Source organism: Tamandua tetradactyla, chromosome 11 (assembly GCF_023851605.1).
Source record: "Tamandua tetradactyla isolate mTamTet1 chromosome 11, mTamTet1.pri, whole genome shotgun sequence".
Taxonomy (NCBI): Eukaryota; Metazoa; Chordata; class Mammalia; order Pilosa; family Myrmecophagidae; genus Tamandua; species Tamandua tetradactyla.
Genome location: NC_135337.1, coordinates 93,260,110 through 93,275,839, shown reverse-complemented (window position 1 = coordinate 93,275,839; position 15,730 = coordinate 93,260,110). Strand labels below are relative to the sequence as shown.

Here is a 15,730-nt window from a genome sequence, read left to right as displayed (position 1 = left end):
CTTCCATGGTTTCTACAAATGCTTTTTAGGAAGCAAGCATTTCAAAGATTTCCTTTTCTTTTTTCTTGATTATGCCCTAACTCGACTCACTGATTTGATAATATCACAGACTGCAGCAGCTATTTTGTGGCTTCTGCAAAACTCGCCAATAACTCCCACTTAAATTTCTTATGCTGACCAGCAATATGTGGAATTGTCATAAGAGAAAATGGTGACATGGCAACGATAACTGTCCATGACTAATAAATGTGAAAGAGAAAATGGATCATAATTCACACATGTTCATCATAAACCAAGGAATGAATCATAGTTCAAATATGTTCATCATAAGTTTACTCCAGCTGATGTAACTGAGTATCAACTTTGAGTTTATCAGCATCACGAAGTTACACAATTCTCAATATCAGGAAAGAAGAATATATTATGTTGTTAGAAACAAGGGCAGACATTCTTAGAAATCAACTCTAAAACAAATAATTATGGTGGAACCTTCCTTTTATGTAACACTCTCAGTGGCAAAATTAACAGTTCTATAACTAATAAAAAAGAAGGTTTATCCATGACCATTTCTTGAAACCAGGGCATAGCATGCATACACTTCAGAAGGTTTTTCTGCAAGAAACTAAGCTAATGGTCCACACTTAAAGTTTTCTGGTGTCCTAATATGGTCACGGATGGACTCTAGAGAACCTAGAGAGGAGAAAGACAATGTCTTCATCTTTTAGCTGCTCACCCCTAATAGCATTTATGTCAAGCACACTTTTCACTGGCACAGACACTCCAAGGATCTTTTCTCCCTCAAGTCCTGGAATGGTGCATTAATGAGGAGGGATATGTGCTGTCAACTCTCAAATAAAACACACCATTGAGTTTAGCATATTAAAACAGCCTTCTAGTTGTTCAAGAGAGAAAAAAATACATTAAGGGGTCTAGAAAGGGAGAGATTTATAGGTAGTAATTCACTATATTTAAAATAAGACAATGGAAATTTGTGGGAAAATAAAGAATATTCCACAAATGCCCCTGGGTCATCAAGATAACCATGGCATGTTGCATAGAGAGGAACATTTTATTGTGCTTACCAGGAAAATTAGAAATAAACAAATGAAAAAGCAAAGTGGAAGATGGCATAAAGTTAGTTATTACAAACAATTTAACTAGAATATCAGTATGTGTCACTGAATATAATGTGAGGCACTAAAAATAATCACAGATGAAATTTCAAATTGAAAAGTTATGAGTCTTGTAATGCTCATGATATAATTAGAGAAAAAATAATGAGGGTTGCATGTTCAGTGAAGAACGTAAATTACATGATATTGTTCTCAAACATCTGAACACAAATATGGTATAGATTTTCTTCCAGCCCCCTTTTTATTGTAGGAAACATGTGAGATAAAACTTAAGAAGGCCTATTGCCCCCAGAATCAGTTTTATACCATAATCCATGTTGAGTGTTCCTCTCTGGCCTTAACAAAATAATATAACAATTTGGGGGAAAGATGCAGCCCAGCAATCCAGCACCAGAGGCCAAGATGGAGAAAATCTCCATGGCCGCCATGACATTCCCCTTGGTGCTGTGGTACACACAGAGGAAAGTCACCCACACGCTGCAGAACACAAGCATGCTGAAGGTCAAGATCTTGGCTTCATTGAAGGTGTCGGGCAGGTTCCTGGCCATGAAAGCTACAGTGAAGCTCCCCAAGGCCAAGTATCCCAGATGCCCCAGGGCACAGTAGAAGGCAATGACTGAGCCCTTGTTGCACTCGATGATGATATAGCCAGGCTCAGAGTGTGCATCTTTGTCAATTAATGGGGGAGAAAATCCCAGCCAGATTCCACAGAGAGTCATCTGGATCAGGGAGCAGATGAGAATAACTGAGTTAGGTGCCCCTGACCCCAACCACTGCCTCATCCTACTCCTTGGTACAGTGACCTTAAATGCCAGAGCAACAGTGATGGTTTTGGCCAAGACAGTGGACATGGCCATGGTGAACACCATTCCAAATAAGATTTGTTGGAGGATACAGGTAGCTGTGTTAGTACAACTGATGAAAAGGATGGAGCAGAGGAAGCACAGGAGCAGGTAGACGAGCAGGATGTAGCTGAGAGCCCTGTTGTTGGCCTTGACTATGGGAGTGTCTCGGTGCTTCACAAAGACCCAAGGACAATAGCTGTGAGCAAAGAGAAGCAAAGTGCTGTGCAAACCAGAGTCATCCCCAGAGGGTCTTCATAAGCCAGGAAGGTCCCAGCTTTTTGGAGGCAGTGAGTTCTCTCCCTGTTTGCATACTGATGATCTGGACACTTCACACAGTGGCCCATGTCTAGTGAGAAATGCAAAGTGTCATCAGCCTAATAGTTTCCTCATTTACGGGACCTCCAATGAGTTGCCTGGACAATTTTAGCCAAATTCTGTCCAACTTGCATTAAATCTGTTTTACCACGCTTGGTTTTCATCTCCAAATATTCTCTTAGACTCCTGGTCTTCCTCTAGATCTTCAATTGGATAACACTTCCATTTTTGATTCATTGTTGAGCTTTATTTCTTTTGTTCTTAAATATGTATTGGCATAAAATGTATACTCATAAAAGAGCATAAATGCACTGATTAATGCTTTATCAGGAAGTGAACACACGTGTAACACCACACAAGCGAGGGGCTAGAACATATTCAATCTCTCAGAAACCCCTTTTCACATCATTATCCCTGCCATATCTCCAAAGAAATTACCTTCTTGATTTCAAAATTAATTCTGTTTGGGAACTTTTATTCGATATTATGTTTGTGAGCTTCATCAATGCCACCGGTTATAGTTCTAAATCTTTTTTTTTTTTTTTTTTTTGCATGGGCAGACACTGGTAATTGAACCTGGTTCTCTGGTATGGCAGGAAAGAATTCTGCCACTGCATGACCATTGCCAAGTTCATTCATTTTTAAATATATGTTTTTTTAATTTTTCATCTACAGTAATACTGAGTACAGCAAATACACATTTCCTCTTCCCTCTGCCCCCTGATCTAGCAACCTCTATTTTTTTTTCCTCCAGGGATTTTCTATTTCTAGACTGCTTTACATGAGTATACAGAATATTTCTCATTTTGCATCTTGCTTATTTCAATGGGCATAAGTTTTATAAGGTTATCCCATTTAGCAGCAAGACTCAGGAATTCATTTTTACATGTGGAAAAATAATATTCCACTATGTGTAATTACTATTTATTGCTTATCCATTTTTTTGTTGATCGACATCTGGGTTATTTCCACCTGATGGCTATAGGGCCTAATAGCGGTATAAAAAATTGTGCACAATTATCTATTAGAGAACCTGTTTTCAATTTGTTTGGTTATATACCTCAAAATGGAATTGCCAGGTCATATGATAGTTCTATATTTAATCTAAGAGACTGCCATATTGATTTCTACAGTGGCTGCACAATTTTACATTCCCACCAATATGAACTAGAGTTTCAAGTTCATGGCATTCTTTCAAACACTTGTCATTTTGCATTTTTAAAATGTAGCGATAATTTGGGTGTGAAGTGGTGTAATTCAATTACTTATATTGTTGGATAGAATTAAGTTATATTAAGACATCATCTTTTGTTTACCCATTTTACTAGTGACAATGTTTGGAATGTTCATGGGTTTTGGTTAATTCTTATAAATTTGATATGACCATTTTGTATGCCTGATACCAATATGATGCTATATTTCTCAGTTGTATAATATGCAAATCTTCACCTTTACAGGTAATACCATAAAGTTTTCCAATTGATGACAACCATTTACACTCCAACAAATAATATGAGAGTCCTAATTCTTCCATATTCTCTCTGACACTTTAGAGTCCATTTAACTTTAGCTATTATGGGGGATAGATAGTTTGAACTATTTCACTAAGATTTGTAATTTCCTTGTGAATAATTAATATGAGAACCACCACATAATGTGCTCTCCACACTAAGGGATGCTTTTTTATGAAGAGCCTGTTCAAAGTCATGACATTTTTTTCTAAAGACTATTCATCCTCTCTTGTTGTTCAGTGTGAGCTCCCTATATATTTGTGCCAGTTCAAAGCTATTATGTTCCCCAGAGAAACTTTGTTTTGATCCTCATTTAATCTTGTGGGAACAACCATTTCTTTAAATCTTTTTTTAATATTGCAGGCTGGAAACTCTTCATAAGATCCACAGGGATGCAACACGCCCAATTGGAGGTGTGACTTTGGATTAGATGGAGATGGGACCCCACCCATTCCAGGTGGGTCTTGATTAGTTTACTGGAATCCTTTAAAAGAGGGAACATTTTATAGAAATGAAAGAGCTGACAGAAATTTCAGAGCAGGCTTCACACAGATGCTGATCCTTGGAAAATAGAGGGATTGATGTCTATAGCTGCTTGGAGGCAGCAGAAGTCACCATGAGATGTTTAGCAAGCCAGAACCTGGAGAGAGTCAAGGGAAGCCCAGAGATGAAAGCCAGCCCTGGAGAAGCAAAGTGAGGAACCCCCACAGGGACAGAGCTGAAAGCAATAGAGCCCAGGAACAAGAGACCAGCAGATGCCAGCCAAGTGATTACCCAGTACACAGACTGTTCTTGTCCCATCAATCTTCCTTGAATTAAGGTATCTTTCTTTGGATGCCTTAATTTGGACATTTCATATGCTTAGAACTGTAAACTTGTGACTTATTAATTTCCCCCTACCTTTTTTGTTTGTTTGTTTTTGAATGGGCCATCACTGGGAATCGAACCATGTCTCTGGTGTGGTAGGTGAGAAATCTGCCACTGTACAATCGTTGCACTGCCCTTAATTTTCTTTTTTTAGGCTACCCAGTTCTGGTATATCACATTATAGCAGGTTAAAATCTGACAATATTCTAGATGTGATTTTTTCTGGGCCCCATCTTTTTTTTTTTTTTTGTATTTTCATTGTGGGGTATATTTACTATTTTGTTCCATCATAAGCTTGACCTTTCACTGATGAACAGGAAACTATAATTTAATATATTTACATTTATTTAAATTCTTCTTTAAGGTTGATGTCATATCTGTCTTATTTAAGATAATTTCACCTCCTCAAGGTGAAAATATTTTACTCCTTTGAGTTCATTAAGGATTTTTTATTTTTTACACCTGGATCCACAACATGCCTCATATTTATTAGTCCATCTATGACCAGTGGGTTTGTGTATTTGCCACTTGGTGCATTTTATTTTATTTTTTATGCTTATGCCGAAATCCCATTACTGTGAAATAAAAAAAACTTGAATCAGGCAGAATAAATACACCTATTTCATTCTTTGTCTTCAAGTTTGCCTTAACGAAGCTCTTCTCTTTTCCATATTCATTAGAATTTCATAGTAAGTTATAATTGTCCTAAAGTTGGGTTCGATTTGGAAATTATGGACATCTCTATGTAGTGCATCTTTTCATGCAATGACATGAATTATCCCTTCATCTAGTTCAGTCCTAAAATTTTTCTTAATGTTCTTCTATAACTTTATGAGAAGAAACCTTCACACTTTTTTGAAAATTTTGTTTATAGGCATTTCATATATTTTAAACATATTGTAAATGTCATCTTTTAAAATGTTGTTTTAGAATGCCCCATGACATGCATATACAGATTTATAAGGTTTTTGTTAACTTTGTATGCAGCCCACTAAACTCAGTTTATAAAATCTTCTGGTTGTTATACTGGGACAATAATATCAGCTGCAAATACAGTCAGTTTTATTTCATCAGTCCTGGGGATTATTCTTTTCACTTCCTTTCCTGCCAGTGTCCCCTTGGGCAGGACATCCAGGCAAATGTCTAGTAGATGTGGAAATACTGAATACTTTTGTCTCATTCTTAAACTTGCTGTCCTGGGATGCTTTCAATATTGCACCATAAGTTTTGCTATTTGATCTAATTTTTGGTAAGTGTCCTTTATGGGATTAAAATGTTTCCCTTATGCTCCTAATTTGATAAGGGTTCTGTTCTGTTTAGATGAATGCTGCCAGAATGCAATATACCAGAAATGGAGTAACTTTTCTTTTTCCTGTGGGGGCGGTGTGGATGGTCCAGGAATTGAACCCATGTCTCCCACCTGGAAGGTGAGCATTGTACCACTAAATCATCTGCGCACCCTAGGAACAGCTTCTGAAAAGGGAATTTATTAAGCTGCAAGTTACATTTCTAAAGGCATGAAACTATGCCAACTATGGCCTCTAGAGAAATATACCTTGACTATGAAGCCCCACATCTGTCATATGAGAAGGCAGCTTGGCTGTCATCTGCTGTGTCCTTTTACCTGGCTCTGGTGCTTCCATATTCTGTGCCAGTGCTTTCCTCTCTAAGTATCAGTGGCCCTTCACTTAGCTCCTTCAGGATGCAACTTTGGATTCTGGTTTACTAGTGTCTCATGGGAAGGCACATGGTGACATCTTCTGAGGTCTGCATCTCCAAAGTATGTGCCTAGGCATCTGCTCTCTCTGTCAGTACTCCATCTCCAAATGTCTGCATCTCTGTCAGCTCTGAAGCAACTGTCTAGCTTTTCTCAGCTCTATCAGCTCTGGGTAGCTCTTGGGATTTCCGCATTTCCAAATGTCCGTGCCTGCATCTGCATCTGAGGTTTCGGCAAATGCTTCAAGACTCCAACAAATGAATCCAAGACCCACCTTGAATGGTTGGTGTCACATCTCCAGCTAATCACAACATCACACCCGCAATCAGATGACACATCTCCATGGAAATAATCCAACATAAGGGTTTCCACCTTTTGTAGTGAATCAGGATTAAAAGAAACATGGCTGTCTCTACAAGATTGGATAAGGGAAACTGCCGTGATATAGCCTTTTTATAAAATACAGTGGGATTTAGAATGTGGATTGTTTTTTAGGATATGTGAGTATATGTTCAGCAACAAAAGTGGCTTGATAATTTCCTTTCTTAGCAGATTTAGGCAGCAATGTTAAATTCTTCTAATAAGATAAATTGAGATTTTTTCCCAGTGAAGCTGTAGCTCATAATAAAAAAATAGGAGATATTTTAAATTAGGGATTCAATATCATTAGTAGATAATAATCTTTTCAGAGTTGTTCTTGGAACATTTGATAACTTACTTTTCTGGGAACTTGTGAATTTCCTGCCCATTTTCAAGTGTATTGGCATCAAGTTATTTATACTATTTTTTATAATGCTAAATGTGCACTAGATGACCCACTTTTAATTCCACCTATTATTTATCTTGCAATTTTTCTTTTTTCTTAACACTTTATTATGGGGATTTAACATTTTTTCCTCTACTAGAATTAGCTTTGAGTTTTTTATCATCTCCTTATTTGTCTTTTGTTAAGTTTTCTTCTTTATTTATCATTTTCTATCTTCTATTTTATTTATGTTTAGTTTGCTATTCTCTTTTTAGTGTGTGATGAATACTTGGAACTGCAGATTTCTTACTTTTGAATACACATACTAATAAATAAATAAATAAATAAATATGCATTATGCAAAAAGCAGAAAATCCTGAAAACAGCAAAATAAAAAAATCTACCACATGCAAGGGAGACCAAAAAGACTCGTTCAGATTACTCAACTAACACTCTGGAAGGGAGAAGGCTGTGTTATGATATACTCAAGATCCTGAAAGAGAAAAACTTCCAGCCAAGAATTCTATACCCAGGAAAATTGTCCTTCAAAGCTGAGAGAGATTAAAGTTTTCACAGACAAATAAGCCCTGAAAGAATTTATCGAAAAGAGACTGGCCCTACAAGAAATACTAAAAAGAGCTCTGTTGCTGAAAACAAAAAAGGAAGAAGAGGGAGTTCTGGAGGAAGGCACAGAATTAAAGAGTACCACTAAGGGTAATTTAAAGAATAAAAAGAGAAAGAGAGAAAAGAATTTATAGATCTGACAAATAAAATAAAAAAGATAAGATAGTGGATTCAAGAAACACCTTTTCAGTAATAACTTTGAATGGTAATGGACTAAATTTACCTATTAAAAGATACAAATTGACAGAAAGGATTAAGAAAGATAATCTAGCTATATGCTGCTTAGAAAAGACTCATCTTAGATACAAGAATATAAATAGATTGAAAATGAGAGGATGAAAAAAGTTTTCCATGCAGGTTGTAACCAAAAAAAAAGCATGAGTAGGTATACTAATATCAGAAAAAATTGACTTTAAATGTAAAGACATCCTAAGAGACAAGGAAAGATACTATATACTTATTAAAGGGTCAATTCACCAGAAGATATAAAAATCATAAACGTTTATGGCCCCAATCAAAGAGCTCCAAAGTACATGAGACAGACATTGGCAAAACTGAAGGGAGTGATAGATGTTTCAACAATAATAGTAGGAGACTTCAATACATTATTCTCCTCTATAGATAGTACAATCAGACAGAAGATCAACAAAGAAATAGAGAAGTTAAATAACTTGCTAAATGAATTAGACCTAACAGATATATATAGGCCTCTGCACCTCAAAGCATAAGGGTATAAATTCTTCTCAAGTGTTCTTGGAACATTCTCCAGGATAGATCATATGCTGGGGCACAAAGCAGGTCTTTATAAATTTGAAAACATTGAAATTATTCAAAACACTTTCTCTTATCACAGTGGTATGAAGCTGGATCTGAATAACCATCAAAGAATGAAAACATTCACAAATATATGGAGATTAAATAACACACTTGCAAACAACCAGTGGGTCAAAAAAGAAATTGCTAGAGAAATCTGTAGCTATCTGGAGATGAATAAAAATGAGAATACAACTTATCTGAGCTATGAGATGTGACAAATGCTGTGGTGAGAGTGAAATTCAGCAGGACAAAAAAATAAAAGGCATCCAAATTGGAAAGGAAGAACTAAAACTCTCATTATTTGCAGAGATATGAAACTGTACTTGGAAGATCCTGAGAAATCTACAGCAAAGTTCCTTGAGATAATAAACAAATTCAGGAAGGTAGTGGTATAAAAATTAATGTGCAAATATCAGTAAAATTTCTATACACAAACAATGATGAGTCAGTTAAGGAAAAAATCCATTCAAAATAGCAACTAAAAGAATCAAGTACTTAGGAATGAATTTAACTAGGGATGTAAAGGATTTGTATAGAGAAAACTACATAACATTGCTAAAAGAAATCACAGGAGACATGAATAGGTGGAAGAACATTCCCTGTTCAGAGATAGGAAGGTTAGACATAGTTAAGATGTTAATTCTCCCCAAAATAATCTACAAATTCAACACAGTACCAATCAAAATTCCAAAAACCTACTTTGAAGATTTGAAAAAGTTGCTAACAAATTCATCTGGAAGGGAACGTGACACCGAATACTTAAAGGCATCCTAAAAAAGAAAAACAGAGTGGGATGATTAGCACTCCCTGACTTTAAAACCTATTATAACACCACAGTGGTCAAAACAGCATGACAGTGTCACAAAGACCGAAACATTGACCAATGGAATGAAATTTAGAGTGCAGAAATAGACCACCAAATCTATGGTCAACTGATTTTTTTACAAGGCTCCCAAGTTCTCTGAACTGGGACAAAATGGTATTTTCAATAATTGGGCAGGGAAGAACTGGACATCAATACTCAAAAGAATGAAAGAGGACCCCTATCTTTCACCCTACATAAAAAAAGACTCAAAGTGGGTCAAATACCTAAGTATAAGAAATAGCAACATAAAGGTTCTAGAAAAAATGTAGGGAAACATCTTCAAGACGTAGTAATAAGAGGTAACTTCATAAACTTTACACCAAAAGCATAAGCAACAAATGAAAAAATTGATAAATAGGAAATCCTCAAAATCAAATGCTTCTGCACTTCCAAAGACTGTCAAAAAGTTGAAGAGACCGCCAACATAATTGGAGAAAATATTTGGAAATCACATATCAGACAAAGGTTTGATTTATTGTATATACAAAGAAAGCATACAAGTCAACAACAAAAGAACAAGTAACCCAATTATAAAATGTGCTAAGTTAGGAATAGGTATTTTTTTTGGAAGAGCAAATACAGGTGGCTCAAAAGCAGATGAAGAGATGCTCATTTCCATTGACTATAAGGGAATTACAGATCAAGATTACAATGAGATACCACCTCAAACCTGTAAGCATGGCTGCTATTAAACAAGCAGGAAACTATAAATGTTGAAGAGGATGTGGAGAAACTTGAACACTTATATATTGCTGGTGGGAATGTATAATGGTGCAGCCACTATGAAAGACTGTTTGGCGGTTCCATAAGAAACTAAATATTGAGTTGCTCTATTACCCAAAAATAGCACTACTTGATATATACACAGAAGAACTGAAAGCAATGACACAAGCAGCCATTTGCACACTGATGGTCCTAGCAGCATTATTCACAATCGTCAAAAGGTTGAAACAAACCAAATTCCCAGCCAGAGACAAGTGGCTCAGTAAAATGTGGTATATTTGTACAATGGATGATTATGCAGCAGGAAGACAAAATGATGTCCTGAAGCACATGAGAAGATGGATGAGCCTTGAGGACATAATGCTGAGAGACACAAAATGACAGATACTGTAAAATTCCACTTATATGACCAGAATAAAGGTATAATCAGAGGTTTATAATGCAGAATACAGGGGACTTAGAGATACATGGAAGCTAGAAATGTGAACAGTTAGCTAATGAAGTTAAACTCCAATGTAAGGTAATAGATAGGAATGCAGGTAGTTCTTTAGTGGGTCCATAGGTAATACTATATTGAAGATGAATAAGATAGAAAGGAGGTGTATATAACTACATATTTCACTGACTAACACTAGAAATATGAATTAGTTCTTACAAGAACTACTTCAAAGGTATTATTAATGTATAAAGAGTATTTAAGTCCAAGGTATAGGGAGAAAACTGCTAGTGCATGCTATGAACTATGCTCAAAAGGAAACCATCAGCACTACCACAGCAACAACAGAGGCAAATAATGTGGGGAGAGACAAGAGTTAGGGAGGTTGTTTAGATTTCTCATTTGGTGAAGTTGTGTTTACTGGTTTTCTTTCTCTTGGGAACAATTAAATTATCTAAAATTGAGAATGTTGATGGACTGTGGACTTTCGACCCTCTACATGATGCCTGGCAAATTCAGGTGGCTGAAGTTTGCACTGATGAGGAAATAGCTTGCAAACGATGGTGTATGCTTATGAATGAATGTTGTGCTGCTACAAAAAGGAACAAGGTCATGAGGCATGCAACGATGTGAATGAACATGTAGGACACTTGCTTAGACAAAATTAGGCAGAAACAAAAGAAAAAGAATGATATGGTCACCTTTAGAAAAGGGTCATAAGAAAACAGAGGCCTAGATTGTAAGCATTTAGAGCAGAGGCATTAAGTACAGAGTGCTGGTTATTATTTCTGAATTTTGGGAGGCTAAATATATTTAGAGATAAGAATGAAGCAGAACAGGTTTGGGTTAAAGTAATTCAGAACGTAGGGTTAAGGAAGACAGTGTCTATATTTTAGAAACACACATACTCTTTGAGACCATTGGAAGAAAACTTTATTTGGTCTGGAACTAAAATTTTCTGTAGTGCATAATCTACTTCAGTTTATCTGTGTAGCTCATTTGAACAACTGAAACACAGAAAAAGAAAGAGTTCCTTTAATCCTGTATAGATTGTTTTAACACCTGTATATACCCTAGAGTATACTAAGCAGATAATCAAAAAGTATTGGCTAAAGTCCCCTGAGAGAGGAGAGAAAGACTATGGTACTATTAAACCTTACCATCAGGGAATCCCCTGATACTGTGTCAGACTTCAGGGACACTCAAATCAATAGGAGTCACTCTTACAAAGCTTATGTAGGTAGCAGAGAAGCTTAGAATACCTATAGGCATGCCTAAGAGTTTCTTCTGGAGGACCTCTGTTGCTGCTCAGATGTGGCCTCAGTCTCTCTAAGCCCAACTCTGCAAGTGAAATCATTGCCCTCTCCCCTACATGGGACACAACATCTAGGGGTGAAAGTCTCCCTGGTGATGTGGGAGATGACTCCCAGGGACGAATCTTACCCTGGCACTGTGGAATCAACAATTCCATCCTGATCAAAAGGGGGAAAACTGTTATAATCAGTAAATATAACTAATGAAGTATCAGTTGGAGAAAGAGTTCAAATAGAGTTGAGAGGCTACTCTGGAGGTTGTTCATACACAAGTTTCAGGTGGACCTTGCTACCTATCATAACCTGCCAACACTCAACCAGGACCATTCCAGTCAGTCCTAAAGAACACCTAAGGCAATATACAAGATCCTATAAAGCTTCCATGCACTAGAGTAACTTTCCAGAAATCTACAACCTCCAGATGGTCCCTGGTCCAGTTAAGTTCTGAAATGTAGCCCAGCCCCTCCAGAATCCCTCCAATTTGTGACAGACCATTCCAATATGAACAATTTAGAATTGTCAGAGCCCAAACACCCTGTAAAAGAAGGATGGAAAGATCAAAGATGATGGAGGAGTTATACCGATAAGATAGGATTTAACAAATGAATATGAATGCTGAATCATTAAATTGATATCTCTTTTACTCTCCAGTGTTTTAAAGCAGCTAGAAGTAAAAACCGAAAATTGTGAAATTGTAACCCATGTCAGACTCTGAAATATATTCTACAACTAATTGTGGTGCTGTGTTTTGAAATTTATAGCTTCTTTGTATCTACATTATTCTTCATTAAAAAAAGGAAAAAGTCAATTGTGATGATAAAAAAATATTTAAGCCGTCTAGTCTCCTATATTCTTGAGCAGCTAGAAGGAAAAATCTGAGAGAAACATATGGTAGCCAATGACAAACTCTGGGATCTGTCCCATAACCACTTGTTGAAACATGCTTTGAGAAGTATTGCTTTTTTTATTTTTTTGCTCTGTATATATGTTCTACTACACAATAAAAAACGTTAAAAGTTAAAAAAAATATGTATTAGTCAGGATTATACATTTTTCTTTAAGGACAGCTATTGCTCTATCCCATAAGATTTGATATGTAGTATTTTAAATTTCATGATTTTTATAATTCTTATTATATTCTATACTTTTGACTATGGGTTATTTAAAGGTGTATTTCTTAAATCTCCAGACATTAGGGAAGTGAAGTTTTGGGATGCAGAGTTCTTTGTATGAGCACATGGAACAGACACTTGAATGCATCCATGAATCATTTTCCCAAATTGATTAAATGCCTGGTTATATTATCATTTCCCACTCACCTCAAATAACTGAAATAACAGTAACTATGTTGTGAAATTTGATGACATATACATTGCAGAAAGAAAATTAAAACATTCAAACTATAGAAGTGATTCCAGCTTTTAATATCACCAATATATATAACTTCAAGATGTTAATTATAACACAAACAAATTCTCAAATGTTGGGTTTGTGTCCCTTTTCTACATCATGTCCCAATCTCTATCCCAGTATGCTCTGTGATCCTGTCATTTGAAACTTTGTTTTTTGACTGGACTCTCTGAAAAGCACATTCAGTGGTGATTTGCCTTTTTTGCCATTACTAATAATTCTGCCAATAATTTATCCCACCCTTCATTCATCTTACCTAATGCTAATTTTACTGGCTCAAAGAAGAACTCCATGAGCCCCCCCCACAAAGTAGGTACTATTCCATGGTCCCTGAAAACACCTTTTTTTCAGTCTTTAAGGTTGAATGCAAAATGATTCTATATTTGTCTCCCCTACTCGGCTGTGAACTACAGGAGAGCCAAAATTAAACTGCTCGTTGAATGTATGCTATCTAATCCTCGCATTGAACCTCAATAGAAATACCTATTTCTTAAATCAATCTCAAATTTTTCTGAGCATCTGCTCTGTGTAAGCACAGTGTTAGGCACAGAGAAACTGAGGACAGTTTAGATCCATGCCTTCAAGGTAATCTAAATATGCATTAAAACACGATGGAAAAAGGTACTTTATAATACCATATATTAAATTCCAAGATGACTGAAGTATAGTCAAGAACGAACTTCCTATAATTTTTGTCTGCAATTCTTTTAAAGCAATGACTCAAGCTAGTTATGGGACTGAAAGTGTCGTTTTGGGGGGATATTATTGATTATAAAATTAATTATTAAATGAAGGCAGGAAGAAATTTGACTCTGTTTTCCATGCCCTTTCCAATTCGTTGCATGGTTTAGGAATATAAAGGAGATGTGGGGACTTTCTCTGTGGGCACACACTTACCTGTCTCATTGGAAATCTCAATCTCTGGGCGAGGGTGCAAAGATAACAGCAAACAGGCTTTCTCTCCTGAGCAGTTTTCCAGAACCCAGGAATACATCTTTCACTGCAGAGAGTGGGGAGTGAAGAAAATCAAATACGTGTTGTTAAGGTGTTGACTTTAACTAGCCCTCTAATAATTAAACTGTTGGGATATTGGATCATCAGCAAATCTAAATTTTAAACGAAAAATCAAATCAATTGATGGGGTTTCACATATATTATATAGTGTGAAATATATAATAATTCAGAAATATGGAATTGAATAAATGTGTTTTTTTCCATACATTAAATGACGGATAAGAAATTTATTCAACTTGAAAGGTGAGTTATCAAACTCCCAGATGTGGACATTTCATGAGCAGTAAGAAAGCAGAAAGCCCCGAAGACATTGTTTTGGTAATTTGTGTGTCATATAAAGAAAGCATGATCCGGCTCCCACCCACCTCTGGAAATCCTGTGACCCACTCGATCACATCCTCTGATATAGACAATTGTTGATCATGTGGTGCATCTGAGGCAAATGATCCTACTTTCACTCTATGTGCTAAACCTTCTGGAAAATTCTGAAAGTTGAGAATGTCATAACTGGCATATGCTTTCCTTTCCTCATCCAAATTCACTGGCTCACCAGCAGGATTGTTAAATTGTATTTTACACAGAAATGGGTGAAGCTAAAGGAGACATATCACTGTGTGAGGAATTGGACACCAATATGGAGGACAGAAAATCCAAACTTGGAAAGATCTCTGATTCTCTCTAATCCTTGTTTAATAATTCAATTTTATTACTGGCATTCAATGAATTAAAATAAATGAAAGCATATGGAGGACTCAAATATCATAGGGTTGACAAAATATCATTCCGTTTCAAAAGAAAAGTCCAAAGACAAGGTGGTCAAAACAGTCTGTGGTTGTGGGATGCAGAAAAATCTTAATAGAAGAATGAAATCTAACCATGATCCTTAATGTCTGACTTCCCCCAGAGCAACTTACAAATCACGCTTATCAATACCTGAAGTGGTGGTAGAATTAAATAAGGGCACTTATGTAAAGTATGTACTATAATGCCCAGCTTATATATCAGTTAAAGAAATAGTTCCTTCCATGTTGTCATTTAAGAGCTTCATAGGAGTCTAGATATTATTTATTCAAAACATTAGATGGTTGAGGTCCTTAGTGGTCAATTAGGTGGGTACAATGTGGTCCATTAGGTTCATTGAGAGGACACGATGTTGAGGTTCTCACAAAACATTGACCTTGACTCATTACTCATTTCCTTTCTGCCCCTGGCACCTACATTTGGATGACTTTTAGATTTAGGACTAGATTTACCTCATCAATAGGGAACGAAGTGCACACATTCCTGTGCCTTTGGACACAAAAACCTAAGCTACCAGATTTGGATATATGTATTCTGAAAACACATGTTATCCAATGGAAGAGACTTACCTGCCAGGGTTCAACAACTAGCCCAC

The 15,730-nt window shown here is 36.3% G+C and overlaps 1 pseudogene; it reads right to left on the bottom strand.

Annotated features, from left to right (window-relative positions):
• Positions 1-1,402: 1,402 nt before the first annotated feature.
• On the bottom strand, positions 1,403-15,592 carry LOC143650981 (vomeronasal type-2 receptor 116-like; annotated as a pseudogene).
• Between the last annotated feature and the right edge of the window lie 138 nt (positions 15,593-15,730).